We start from the raw sequence: 14,571 nt of genomic DNA, 5'->3' as shown, positions 1-14,571 counted from the left end.
CTGTGACTTATTTTGCCTAGTTACCGGTAATCCCTGGTTGTATTGCCAGGGTTTTTCTCCATTTGTTTATGAAATACAGGATTACGCACAGGCATTCATTTAGAGGGTTTCAGATTTCAGGTAAACCTGGGTCTAGATTTATCAGATGTGCACTGCAATTTATTAGATGTGCACTGAAGAATTCTATTCAAGTCTAACAAGACAAGGAAGGAAGGAAGGAAGGAAGGAAGGAAGGAAGGAAGGAAGGAAGGAAGGAAGGAAGGAAGGAAGGAAGGAAGGAAGGAAGGAAGGAAGGAAGGAAGGAAGGAAGGAAGGAAGGAAGGAAGGATCAAGACTAATATGGCTACCTGCCTGAGAGACATCACTGAGAACCAATGTGGTATAGTAGTTAAGAGCAGGTGGCTTCTAATCTGGAGAACCGGTTTGATTCCCCGCTCCTTCACCTGAGTGGCAGAAGCTTATCTGGTGAACCAGATGCACTCCTACATTCCTGCTGGGTGACCTTGGGCTAGTCACAGCTCTCACTGAACTCTCCCAGCCCCACCTACCCCACAAGGTGTCTGTTGGGGGGAGAAGAAGGGAAAGGAGTTTGTAAGCCTCCGTGAGCCTCCTTACAGGAGAGAAAGGTGGGGTATAAATCCAAAGTCTTCTTCTTCATTGGCACCTTCATGACAAAGAATTTTTTTCCAGGGTATAAGATCTGTGTGTCAAAGCTCTCTTTGTCAATACAAATAGAATGAAGCTCTACCGGCCCTTGAATCCTGGTCAGCAGGTGGAAGGTGTTACTGAGAAGGGCTAGTTGGAGTCGGGGTTAGTCATTTTGCTACTATAGACTAACACCTACTTGAAACTATCTCACGAAGAGTTACTACAGTCTAAGGCCAAACAACACGTTATGTTTTCCTGAGAGACATCACCGTAGGACAGGTGGACAAGCATGTTTGGAAGTAGGGTTGGCAGGTCCCACATTGGCCACCAGAGGGGCATGGGATAGTGTTGCCAGATCCAGGTTGGGAAAGTCCAGATGATCTGGTGATGGAGCTTGGGGAGGATGGGAACATCTAATGCCATACAGTCCACTCTCCAGAACATCCATTTTCTCCCAGGAAACTGATCTCTGAAGTCTAAAAATGAGCTGTAATTCTGCAGGATCCCCAGATCCCACCTGGAGGGATCTGTGTGGAAGTACTGTATTAGCCAGGCATGCCTGGGCCTGATTCAGGTCTGGCTCTTAGGTGCACATTGGGATTTAGACCTGTCTCCTGTGCCACTTTCTGGTTTGGGTGGGGCGCTATTCAATTCATTGATTTATTTCTAACCTCCCTTTTTTTGCTAAGATTCAAGGTGGATTACAAAATTCAGTCATGCAACAGGAACAATATATAAGGCACAACAGGAACGGTATAAGACACACGGCAATAAAACTGGATTGCACGCTAGAAAGTCCACTGCAACAGAAAGATGCGATGACATGCTGGATTGCCGAAAATGGAAAAACAGTGCCATAGCAACAGAAAATGCATGGAACAAACAGTGCCATAAACTGGAGCCCATCTCCTTTTATTAAAGCATTGTCCTGAGCGGTAAAGAACCCTATTCTGTTTATGTCGGTTCTGGTGAACACTTGGATGGGAGATCCTGAAGTCGTTACGGACGATGCAATGAAGAGACGAGACGCAGCGATATCAGGGTCCGGTGGAGAAAAGCCAGTGGCGATATAGTGTGATCGATGGATCTGGCTAATCTGCCGAGCTGGTGTCCCTGGCACCTTTTATTAGAGTTTTTGGGAAGGCGGGAGAGCGGGAGAATGATTGTACAATACATGAATCATAGGGGCTGCGTACGTGCGGGAGGAAACGTTCCTGTCTGGGCCTAATCCATACCTGGGGGTATGTACCTTTTGTCCCTTTGTCCAGGGCATCTTGTGACCCGTGAGTCATGGGGGTCTTGTGACAGGTGAGCGTGTGTGCCCAGAAGGCAACAGATGGCGCAGGCATTCTTGTGCTCTGTCTGAAGCTCTGCTGGGTTCGCTGACTCACCCCAACATGATCCCTTGGAGGGTCGTGATGCCGAGGGAGGCAAAGACAAACCGCTTGCATTAGTCTCTTGCCTTGAAAAGCCAACTGGGTTGCCATAAGCTGGCTAGGGTCTGAAGGCACTTTACACACCCATTTTCTTTATGCAAATCCTCCCCCTTCCCCGCACAATAATTCTGTTTTATACATTCTGTGGAATGATGGAAGCATGGAAACTTTGTTGAGCTCCTCAGACAGGCCATTCCACACCCATTTGCCCCCTTGTGGAGCTCATCAGCATGCAGGAAACACCCAAACAGGAATGTAACCTCCCTCACACACACACACACACACATACACACCCCACACACACCCACCGGGTTATTTCAGGTCAGGATTACAGTGCAGAGAGAAGGTCTCTGCACACCACAGTCCTGATCCAAAACAGGTTCATGTGAATCTGATGAATTTCAGAATATCAATCTGTACCTGGTTCTGGGGAGGGAAATACCATAAAGTTAGGCCCTAAATTACCTTAGATTAAATTACTCTAAACTCTATGTAGTTTTGTACTGTCACCATACTAAAAGGAATGAAATTATCATCATCTAGCCTTCCAAATCCCTGCTGTCTCGCACGAAGGATTCCTCTACACATCATCTCTCCACACATTAACTCCTGTCATAGCATGAGACAAATCAAGAGCAGTCACAATCAAGATACCAAGGCATCTGTGGGACAAGCTGGCATGAAATGACTCCTGCTTGTGCGATGTGCTTGCTCCTCCACCCAAAAATTTGGCATTTTCAGTTATATACTTCATTTATACCCCATTTTTCTTGCCAGTGGAGGCCCAAGGTGGCTGACAATGATCTTCCCTTCTCCATTTTATTCTCACAACAACCCTGTGAGGTAGGTTAGGCCAAGAGTCATCATCTGGCCCAAGGTCACCCACCCAGCAAGCTTCCATGGTAGAGTCAGTATAGAAGAAGGCACCCTGTACTTCTAGCATGCCAACAGTCTACTGTATGATGTCCAGTGTTTTGGCTGGAAATGATCTTGTATCATTGTGCAACGTCATTTTTCCCTCCCTGTTTGTTCCCATAGCTTATTAGAGCAGTGTGGGGATGGGATGAAGGGGGCAAGGTTGGCTGTCAAAGTGGGCAAACTGGTAACCCTAGAACAGGGGTAGGGAACCTGCGGCTCTCCAGATGTTCAGGAACTACAATTCCCATCAGCCCCTACCAGCATGGCCAATTGGCCATGCTGACAGAGGCTGATGGGAATTGTAGTTCCTGAACATCTGGAGAGCCGCAGGTTCCCTACCCCTGCCCTAGAACAACATGGAGGGAACTGCAGTGAGAACAGAGCACAGGTCCCCAGTCTGGTGCCTCTGAGCCCCTTGGAACTTGTTGACACCTTTTCTGGTGCCCACCAAGTCAAGTATGTATAGGAAGTGGGTGGGGCGAGATGTGGCCAGATAGAGCCAGTGTGGTGTAGTGGTTAAGAGCAGGTGGATTCTAATCTGGAGAACCGGGTTTGATTCCCCACTCCTCCACCTGAGTGGCAGAGGCTTATCTGGTGAACCAGATGTGTTTCCACACTCCCACATTCCTGCTGGGTGACGTTGGGCTAGTCACAGTTCTTCTGAACTCTTTCAGCCCCACCGACCTCACAAGGTATCTGTTTTGGAGAGAGGAAGGGAAAGGAGCTTGTAAGCTACCTTGAATCTCCTTACAGAAGTGAAAGGGGGGATATAAATCCAAACTCCTCTTTCTCCTCCTCCACCTCTCCTCCTCCACCTCTCCTCTACTACTACTACTACTTCTTCTTCTTCTTCTTCTTCTTCTTCTTCTTCTTCTTCTTCTTCTTCTTCTTCTTCTTCTTCTTCTTCTTCTTCGTGATCGAGGACAAGAAAGTGACCATCATCGACATAGCAGTCCCCGGTGACAGCAGGGTCATTGAAAAAGAACACGAGAAGGTCACTAGATACCACAATTTGAAAATCGAGCTTCAGGGTCTATGGCACAAACCAGCTGAGGTCGTCCCAGTGGTAATTGGCACGCTGGGTGCCATCCCGAAAACACTAGGGCAGCACTTGAAACATCTTCAAATTGACAAAATTAACATCTGTCAAATTCAGAAGGCAGCCCTACTGGGATCCGCACGAATACTACGCCGATACATTACAACTTCCTAGGCTTCTGGGTGAGGCTCGAATTGTAATGAAGGCCAACAACCAGCTAAAGATCTGGCAGCTGTGAAATCTACAACAACAACAACAACAACAATCATCATCACCATCAGAAACAAAATCAGATTAAAACAATCAAAATACAAAACAAAAAATAAACATACATTAGAAGAAACCCAAATCAAAGAGCAACAGTGAAAAAGTTACAAAAATTGAAAAATCCCAGGGATTGTAAATGTTATCGTTTTGCACACACAAAATATATAGAGTCTAACAAAGCAACATAGAGCTTTGTCTACCAACACACACAGTTCAAATTGTATGCCCCAAGCATAAAATACCACATTATAATATCTGGGCCAATAGGTTTGAAAAGTATATGCAATAGAACTGACTTCTAAATATGTTGAACTACAGTTCTTTCCCCCAGCATTTGAACTCTTGGGAAAAAAAGAAGGCAAAAGGCAGCAGGTCTCTTATCTATGTTAGTTTATTATCTTGCGATCCAGGTCCTTTTTCTCCTAAGCCTTCACTTAAACCAGCATACCACTACTATACAGTCCCTTTTGATGGTTTATAACAATAGTCACAGCTTATAACCCCATGAAGTGTGAACAGACCTGCATGAATGTATTAACATGGTGTCTTGGAACATTTCCATCTAATATAGGACCAGTTCTCATAAAATACGACTAGGTCAGAAACCTGCATCCAATTATGAAGGGGGAGAGAGAGAGAAACAGAGACGGAGAGAGAGAGAGAGAGAAAGAGAGAGAGAGAGAAGAAAGTCCAATGTGGAATCAGGTTACAGGCTGAGGTGGTTGTGGGGCGAAGTCAACGTTTCAATGTTTCCAGTGTTTTTAATTAAATCAAGCAATACACCATAAAAATGTCCTGGAGTGGAAGGACTCTATAAAGGAAGCAGAACTGAACAGTGATTTAATTTTTTACAGACTGTAAAAATGGATAGAGTGTTAGACTATCTGTTGACATAGGGCACTTAATTTATTTAAACACAAAGTAGACACAGAAGTTGTTTTTTATTGCATGGCTTTGGACAGGGGGCATATAAATGATGCATGACGCTGGAAAATGTATGAGAGCCTGTGCGAATCCAGGCAAAAATTCTCGAGCAAGATGTAACTTGAATTGTCTTGCAGAAATGCATAAGAACATAAGAACAAGCCAGATGGATCAGACCAGAGTCCATCTAGTCCAGCTCTCTGCTACTCGCAGTGGCCCACCAGATATATATTCTACATTGATCTTCCTTTTTACAACATTAGGTTAAGGACTTTTAAACCAGGTGGGAAAAGGTTGAATTTTGGCAAACTGAACATTTATTGTATTGTCGAAGGCTTTCACGGCCAGAATCACTTGGGTGCTGTGTGGTTTCCGGGCTGTATGGACGTGTTCTAGCAGCATTCTCTCCTGACGTTTCGCCTGCATCTGTGGCTGGCATCTTCAGAGGATCTGATGTTGGGAAAGCAAGTGGAGTATATATATCTGTTGGAGTGTCCAGGGTGGGTGGAGAAACCTTGTCTGTGAGTAACAAAGAAGGCAACCAGGTCAATAGTTGAGGGCATCTGAATAGAAGTATGAGTAACAATGAAGACTATAGCATGGGAGTAACACTGGAGATAGCAAGGTCACTGGTGGGAAGACATCTGAATAGAAGTATCCTGGCCTTTGTTTCTTTTGTTGTTCATGGCCATCGTGTTTGTGTGGAGGAGGAGTTATCTTGACTCTGTATTTTTCAACACTGGCGTAAGTTCTGTTCATTTTCATAGTTTCTTCCTTCCTGTTAAAATTGTCCATGTGCTTATGGATTTCAATGGCTTCTCTGTGTAGTATAACGTAGTGGCTTTCAGAGTGGTCCAGAATTTCTGTTTTTTCAAATAATATTCTATGTCCAGGTTGAACACATGATAAACCAACCTGGACATAGAATATTATTTGAAAAAACAGAAATTCTGGACCACTCTGAAAGCCACTACGTCAGACTACACAGAGAAGCCATTGAAATCCATAAGCACATGGACAATTTTAACAGGAAGGAAGAAACTATGAAAATGAACAGAACTTGGCTGCCAGTGTTGAAAAATACTAGAGTCAAGACAGTGTCTAACCAGCTCCACACAAACACAGGATGACCATAGACAAAAGAAACAAAGGCCAGGATACTTCTATTCAGATGCTCCCACCAGTGACCTTGCTATCTCCAGTGTTACTCCCATGCTATAGTCTTCATTGTTACTCATACTTCTATTCAGATGCCCTCAACTATTGACCTGGTTGCCTTCTTTGTTACTCACAGACAAGGTTTCTCCACCCATCCTGGACACTCCAACAGATATATACTCCACTTGCTTTCCCAACATCAGATCCTCTGAAGATGCCAGCCACAGATGCAGGCGAAACGTCAGGAGAGAATGCTGTTAGAACACAGCCATACAGCCCGGAAACCACACAGCACCCAAATGAACATTTATTGTTTGTTTATTTAGAAATGTATTTGCCAATTCCTCAGGGGCCTGCTCCAGACAGCTCTTAATATAAGACATAAAGTGATTAAAACATTATACTGTTTACATTAGCAAATCCTGAAAAACAGCCTATAAAAACCTGCAGGATAAAAGCCTGATACATGTTGTATTTCATATTGCTTGAGGCTTCCTTCCACTTTGGATGGTGTTTGGTGGGCTGTCTGAACTTGCTAAGCGCAAGTTTAAAACACTGTCCTTCCTCCAAGAGGCCCAGGGCAGCATACAAGGTTTTTCTTTCCCCATCACAACAACCCTGTGAGGTAATTTGCACTGAGAGACAACGACTGACCCAAGGTCACAGCATTAGCTTCCTGGCAAAATCGATATTTGAACCTGGATCTCCAAGATCTGATGTTCTCACCAACACACCACACAAGCCCCTTCCACACATGCAGAATAATACACTTTCAATTCACTTTCACAATTGTTTGCAAGTGGATTTTGCTATTCCGCGCAGCAAAATCCAGCTGCAAAGTACACTAAAAGTGTATTGTCGAAGGCTACAAAGTACACTAAAAGTGAACTGAAAGCGCATTATTCTGCATGTGCGGAAGGGGCCACAGTCTTGCGTTGCTCAGTATCTATCTTGGCGTGCCTAATTGTCACCATATAATAAAAGAGTAACCTCACCATTTTACCAGGAATTGTAATTGGGGGTTGCCAGAGTGATTTTATATAAAGATCAATCAAAGTTGCTTTGTGCGTCATGTTGTGCATAAATATTGATGAGCATTACACATATTTCAATTGAAAATACATTTATTGATATTACTTGCAAGGTGTTGCAGAGTTGTTAAATTCTTGTGTTGAAATTATTGTGACTGATGCCAAATGAAAATCGTTCGTGGTATTATTTGTGTATGATAGATATATGAATAGTTCAAAGGTTATATATGAAGGGTGATTTGTACAGTAGTATTTATAGCTGCAAGTGCAGGGTGACATATTGATTAACCTTTGAGTGCACCTACCCCCTTACTTTTGATGATGGTGAACCACCAGGGGGTGGCTGGAGATCTCTCACTATTACAACTGATCTCCAGGTAACAGAAATCAGTTCCACCTATATCCAATAATGTATAGCGGATAAGTTCCAGTACACAAAGATATATCCTGCTGATACACAAGCCTCAGTATAAAGTGCACAGTGCATTTATTGTGCTAGTGTGATTCCTATAAACATCCACTTATCACTAAACCTAATGGACTACCACTATATACTACTGCCTGATTCCGTTAGGTTTAGTGATAAGTGGATGTTTATAGGAATCACGCTAGCACAGTGGTGGCGAACCTATGGCACTGGTGCCAGAGGTGGCACTCAGAGCCCTTTCTGTGGGCACATGTGCACAGAGTTCATCATTGGGGGGGGAATAATCCCCCCACACACACATCTAGGCTAGCCTGGGCACGATCCTTTACCTGGGAGTAAGAGCGGTTGCTGGCAATGGGGCTTGCTTCTGAGTAAACCCTCCTAGGGTCATGATTCACCCATTCGAAGCATTGCACGGTTGCTTCACCAAGCTTACTCCCGAGTAACGTGTGCCTTGGAGCCAACCGTTTTTCTAAACTAAAACCTCAGTACTCAGGTTAAATTGCCGTGTTGGCACTTTGCAATAGATAAGTGGGTTTTGGATTGCAATTTGGGCACTTGGTCTCGAAAAGGTTCGCCATCACTGCGCTAGCACAATAAATGCAATGTGCACTTTATGTTGAGACTTGTGTATCAGTGGGATATATCTTTGTGTGTTGGAACAGGGATCAGTTCACCTGGAGAAAATGTCAGCTTTGGAAGGTGGACTCTATGGCATTATACCCTCTATGGCATTATACCCTCCACTTCTCACCAAACCCTAACCTTCACAGGCTCCCCGCCCCCACCCCATCTCCAGTTATTTCCCAAGCTGGGAACCCTAGAGAGCCAGCGTGGTGTAGTGATTAAGAGCAGGTGCACCAGGGTTGATTCACAGCTCTGCCATTTGAGCTGTGGAGGCTTATCTGGTGAACCAGATTAGCTTGTGCATGCCAACAAATGCCATCTGGGTGACCTTGGGCTAGTCACAGTTCTTCGGAGCTCTCTCAGTCCACCCTTTTTTTGGGGGGGGGAGGGAAAGGAGATTGTAATCCCCTTTGAGTCTCCTTACAGGAGAAAGGGGGGATATAAATCCAAACTCTTCTTCTTCATCTTCCTAATCTCACTTTGGGTCATACATTTGTGATTTGGGGGTCAGAAATACAAAGCAGCCCACCATGGGCAAACTTGCCTTAAGAGTGGACGCCCAGATTCAGAATTCCCATGGGTTTGATGAGTCAGTGGGTCAAATGGTTCCGCTCAGCTTATAGTGGGCCAATTTGTACCGTTGCTGTGATGCTTTGTTAGAAGCTGGATGTCTGGTGCAGCAAAATCATCCACAGGCTTCAGAATGTGGAAACATTTTCAGAGATCGTCAGGGTCACATCCTCAACAATGCATTTGTTTGGAACAACCCTTAAGTGTTTTTAACAATGCACTTTATCTGTACAAATTTCCCCCAAGATCCTTACTCAGTCAAAACCTGTTGGCTAATGGCAATGACAGATAACTTGTCCCATAGCCTGCAACTGGACACCTATGCTATTCTTCAAGACAAAACCTGAGACACAGTCAATTTTATCATCAGTCTTCACTGTCTCATTAGTCCACAGGCATCTCTCGAGTAATCAGGTAAATATACATCAAGTAAATATGCCCTAGAACAGGGGTGGCCAACCTATGGCACTCCAGACATTCATGGACTGCAACTCCCATTAGTTGATGGGAATTGTAGTCCATGAACATCTGGAGTGCCATAGGTTGGCCACTCCTGCCCTAGAAGAACATTTTACATCAGGCGAGGATTTTGGATTCTTCTGCTGCAAACATTGAACAATCTTGTGAGATGGGCTCAAACCAACAACCGTGGACCTTACAGTTGATTGAACTCCCAAAAGGAAAAGCTATATTTGCAAGACAGTTCCAGCAGAGGGCTCCATTCTATTCTTTGTTGTTTTTTGTTAAGTCGCAACTGATTTATGGCGACCCCTGGTGGGATTTCAAGGCAAGAGGCATTCAGAGGTGGTTTGCCATTTCCTGCCTCCTTGTCACAACCCTGGTATTCCTTGCAGGTCTTTCATCCAAATACTTGCCAGGCTTGAGGCTGAGAGTGCGTGACTGGCCCAAGGTCAGCCAGCCAGTCCCCACGGCAGAGTGGGGATTCGAACGTGGATTTCCCAGATTCTAGTCTGACACCTTAACCACTACACCATGTTGTCTCTCACCACATAATTGTCCCCACTATCAGTGCTCATGTAATTGTCCTACCAGCTCCGGGCCTTAGCAACCATTCATTTTGGATCTATATGGATTTATTTTCAACACACTGACCCTCAGTCATCAGGCTTCCAAGGTTAGCAATCAACAATTTATATGCAGTAAACATGTGGACTTCTGCAAACTTGCTCCGTCAGTCTTCAAATTGTCTTGCCTTACTCTAGCATGGTGTAGTGGTTAAGAGCGGCGGACTCTAATCTGGAGAACCAGATTTGATTCCCCACTTCTCCACATGGATGGTGGACTCTTATCTAGCGAACAGGATTTGTTTCTCCACTCCAGCACATGAAGGGAGCTGGGTGACCTTGGGCTAGTCACAGTTCTCCAAAAACTCTCTGAGCCTCACCTACCTTACAAGGGCTGTTTCCGCACGGCCGTGGAGGCGCTTCCACGCCGGCAGAATTCTCGCTGGCGTGGAGGCGGAGGCCGTTCACATGAAAGCATGCAGGCGGCCTCCAGACAGGCCGGCAGGCGCAGGCGGCTCCGCACGGAGCCGCCTCTTCCCCCTTCCCCGTCCCACTCACAGTGTCCCCGTCATCAGCCTGCTGGCCGTCGCAGCCCCGCCCACGCTTCCCTCTGACCTCCAGGGGTCGGAGGACAGCGTGGGCGGGGCTTCGACGGCCAGCAGGCCGACGACGGGGACATGGTGAGTGGGACGGGAAAGAGAAACAGCGTGTTCCCGGCGGTGCTGTTCGCACCGCGCCGCCGGGAACACGCTGTTGAAGGAAAAACAACCCTTTAAAGGGTTGTTTTTCAGGGCGGCTTGACGCCGCCCTGGGGGAGAGGGAGCAGAGTCAGGTCGGCGCTGCTGCGTTGCAGCAGCGCCGCCTGTGCGAATGGCTCCCTGGGGACGGCGTTTATCCCGTCCCCAGGGCGCCATTAATGGGCCGTGCGGAAACGGCCAAGGTTTCTGTTGTGGGGAGAGACCAGACTATATGACCATGAATACCAATTTCTACTGAGTACAGCGCAAAGCTCTTGCTCCTTGTTATATTTTGGGATTATACCCCAGAAATCTAGCCCTGCTGTATATTTAGAACAGCTTGTCAATTATAAGTGTAGATTAGTCATGACCAGAGAAAGGTGCAATTCTTTACCTTCATTCTATCTTCAGGGCCGCTTCCTTAATATCCCACAGAGTGAGCATTGTCCCTATACAACGAACTCAATTTCCCATATTTTGTTTTACTGTAATAATAATATAATATAATCATATAATATAATCATATTAGAACTGACTAGAGAGCTTTATTACCATCAGGATTTATGCTTCTTTCAGACAAATTAAAAATGTTTAAGCTCTTGAATAATTCTAATGCAGAGATCTCGGAAGCAGTTGCTACATTTTTGAATTCGTGTCTTACAAGACGTGTAACAGTGATTCTTTTAATGTATCTGGAATGTTCAGTATTTCCTGGATCTTATGCCTAATAAAGGTTTTTGGATTGGATTGGATTGGATTGATTGGAGAGAAAGGGAAAGGAGTTTGTAAGCTGCTTTGAGACTCCTCAGGACAGAAAAGAGGGGTATAAATCCAGTTTCTTCTTCTTTCTTCTCTCTGGCTCCTGCTGCCAGTCTGTCTTAGTCTGGTTTCTCATGGTGGGGTCCTCAGGACATGGTCAGGACGTGATGTACCATTTCCCGAGGCTGCCTGTTGAGGTGGCATCAGGCATCAGGAACTAGCTATGTTCCTCTGGTCTGACTGCTTTCCTCCAATAGTGTGATTCAATCCTCTTTGATCTGAGATTGCAAATGCCTTAACAGACCAGGTGATCGGGAGCAACAGCCGCAGAAGGCCATTGCTTTCACATCCTGCATGTGAGCTCCCAAAGGCACCTGGTGGGCCACTGCGAGTAGCAGAGAGCTGGACTAGATGGACTCTGGTCTGATCCAGCTGGCTTGCTCTTATGTTCTTATGACTCGCTGCAAATCTGCTACCCAACTCTTCTAGCTTGCAGAGATTTTCAAAGTGATTTGCTCTTGGTGGAACCCAGCTAGCCAAATATGTGAATGGCAACAACTGCTGCTCCTGATTTCCTTCCCCACCCTCCAGAATCCTGAGAAGATGCTTGATTGCATATCTCTGAACAAGTAGAGCTTCCCACTGTGCCGAATTTCGCACTCAGTCTGTATATACCCACCATGCCAGTTTGATTAAGCGAATTGACTGAAGAAGATGAAGAGTTTGGATTTATACCCCACCTTTCTCTCCTGTAAGGAGACTCAAGGTGGCCTACAAGCTCCTTTCCCTTCCCCCCTCACAACAGACACCTTGTGAGGTAGGTGGGGCTGAGAGAGTTCTGAAGAACTGTGACTAGCCCAAGGTCACCCAGCAGGAATGTAGAAGTGCGGCTACACATCTGGTTCACCAGATAAGCCTCCCCCACTCAGGTGGAGGAGTGGGGAATCAAACCCAGATTAGAATCCACCTGCTCTTAACCACTATGCTGACTGGATCTTCTTCCAGAGGACCCCTTGCTGTGCCAAACTGCAGGCAAGCTATCCAACACGTATTCCATCAGCCAGCTTTTTCGGCCCGTCGTTCCATAACCCCCGGTTCTGTTCCTCGACATGGCGTGTAGCAACCTTTCCTTCCTACCAATCCTTAATGTTGCACACGGCAGACCTCATTAAGACTGGGACTTGTCAATAAAAAAGTCATTATAGGAGATGTTAGGAGAAAGGGCTGGCGATGCTGAAGACATCCAAGGGGAGAAGGAGATGCGGCTCCATCTCATATTTTGACTGCAAAGGCAAAGGATCAATAAACTCCTCAGCTTTATACTGAGGGCCATCCGTCAGTGGGAGGGAATGAGAAGGTGACGGGAGAACTTATCGTGCTTCTCATCTGCCTACTATCTGTGGCCTTCTTTCTAGCCTCCCTTTCCCTTCAAGGGCTCGATCGATGCTGCTTTCTTTTGTCCTTCTAAACTCGTGGAACCTCAGCTCCCATCTTCCCCAATGGCCCGTTGCATCCTTTCAGCTCCTCACAGATTTGTGTGCAGTGGTTCTGCTGAGAATGACCTTAAATCTGTGCTCTCTGTTCTTTAGCCGAGTGTGGACTATGAGATGTTTTGAACTACCACCAGTGTGAGTTTTCTCATTGGCTGCTTGGGCTTCAGTATGCTTTTGTGCTGCTCAATCATCCCTTCTCAGCTCCAAGCAAGATTGGAAATGGGTTTTCATATGGTGGTTAATCAAGTTAATGTATATTTAATATGCCCTGACCTGGATCAGCCGGGCTAGCCTGTTCTCATCACATCTTGGATGCTAAGGAGGGTCAGCCTTAGTCAGTATTTGGATGGGAGACCACTAAGGAATACCAGGGCTATTATGTAGAGGGAGGCCATGGCAAACCACCTCTGTTAGGCCCCTTCCGCACATGCAGAATAATGCACTTTCAATCCACTCTCGCAATTGTTTGCAAGTGGATTTTGCTATTCTGCACAGTAAAATCCAGCTGCAAAGTGCACTGAAAGTGATTTGAAAGTGCATCATTCTGCATGTGTGGAAGGGGCCTTAGTCTCTGGCCTTGAGAACCCTACTGGATTGCCACAAGTTGACTGTGAATTGCTGACCAAGAAAAATAAAGGTTAATGCAGTTATTACATTCCCTGTTAAAATATGGTAATTCCTATCACCATGAGCATGATCCTAAGTTTATTTATATGTAAATCCTGTTCCTGCAATTTGCTTTTCTGTATTTTGTTTTCGTGTAATTAATGACTTCCTGTTTTCTCACCACCCTGACATAATCAATTGCTAATTAGGTTTTTTTGGAAGAGGTGACTAAGGGCACTTTTGCACATGTAGAATAATGCACTTTCACTCCTCTTTCAATGGACTTTGCAGCTGGATTTGATTGTGCGGAATAGCAAATCCACTTGCAAGCAATTGTGAAAGTGGATTAAAAGTGCATTATTCTGCATGTGTAGAAGTGCCCTAAGTAGCATCTTTTACACTGCAAGTGTTGTTTGGTTTTATGATTAATGCCTTTAATGATGAAATTATATTGATGAAATAAAATTAAAATAATGGGCAATGTCATCAGCAGCAAAAAGAAAAGCAGCACTCGATTTCTCCTCCCCTAAACAAAAAATGATCATTAACTATTGCCTCGGGAATGATGCGACTGTCTGCAAGAGGACATTAATTGATAAAATTGAAATTTAATTTTGGAAGGAAGGCGCATATGATAGCCTTCAGAAACTTCATCATCTCATTGCCTTTCAAACCCCGGCATTGTAGTCGCATTTAAAATAAACACCACAAATCAGATCTCCAGAAAAGATGTGCAGACAACAGAGAAAGCACTAGACCGTTGCAGACTGGTAGTGTCATGGTTTGGATTCCCCGTTAGAAGTGGGTGAATGGAAGAAGAAGAAGAAGAAGAAGAAGAAGAAGAAGAAGAAGAAGAAGAAGAAGAAGAAGAAGAAGAAGAAGAAGAAGAAGAAGAGGAGGAGGAGG

Source organism: Sphaerodactylus townsendi, linkage group LG15, assembly GCF_021028975.2.
Source record: "Sphaerodactylus townsendi isolate TG3544 linkage group LG15, MPM_Stown_v2.3, whole genome shotgun sequence".
In the NCBI taxonomy this organism is placed as follows: domain Eukaryota; kingdom Metazoa; phylum Chordata; class Lepidosauria; order Squamata; family Sphaerodactylidae; genus Sphaerodactylus; species Sphaerodactylus townsendi.
The sequence above is the reverse complement of the archived record's forward strand: the minus strand, read 5'-3'. Positions refer to the sequence as shown.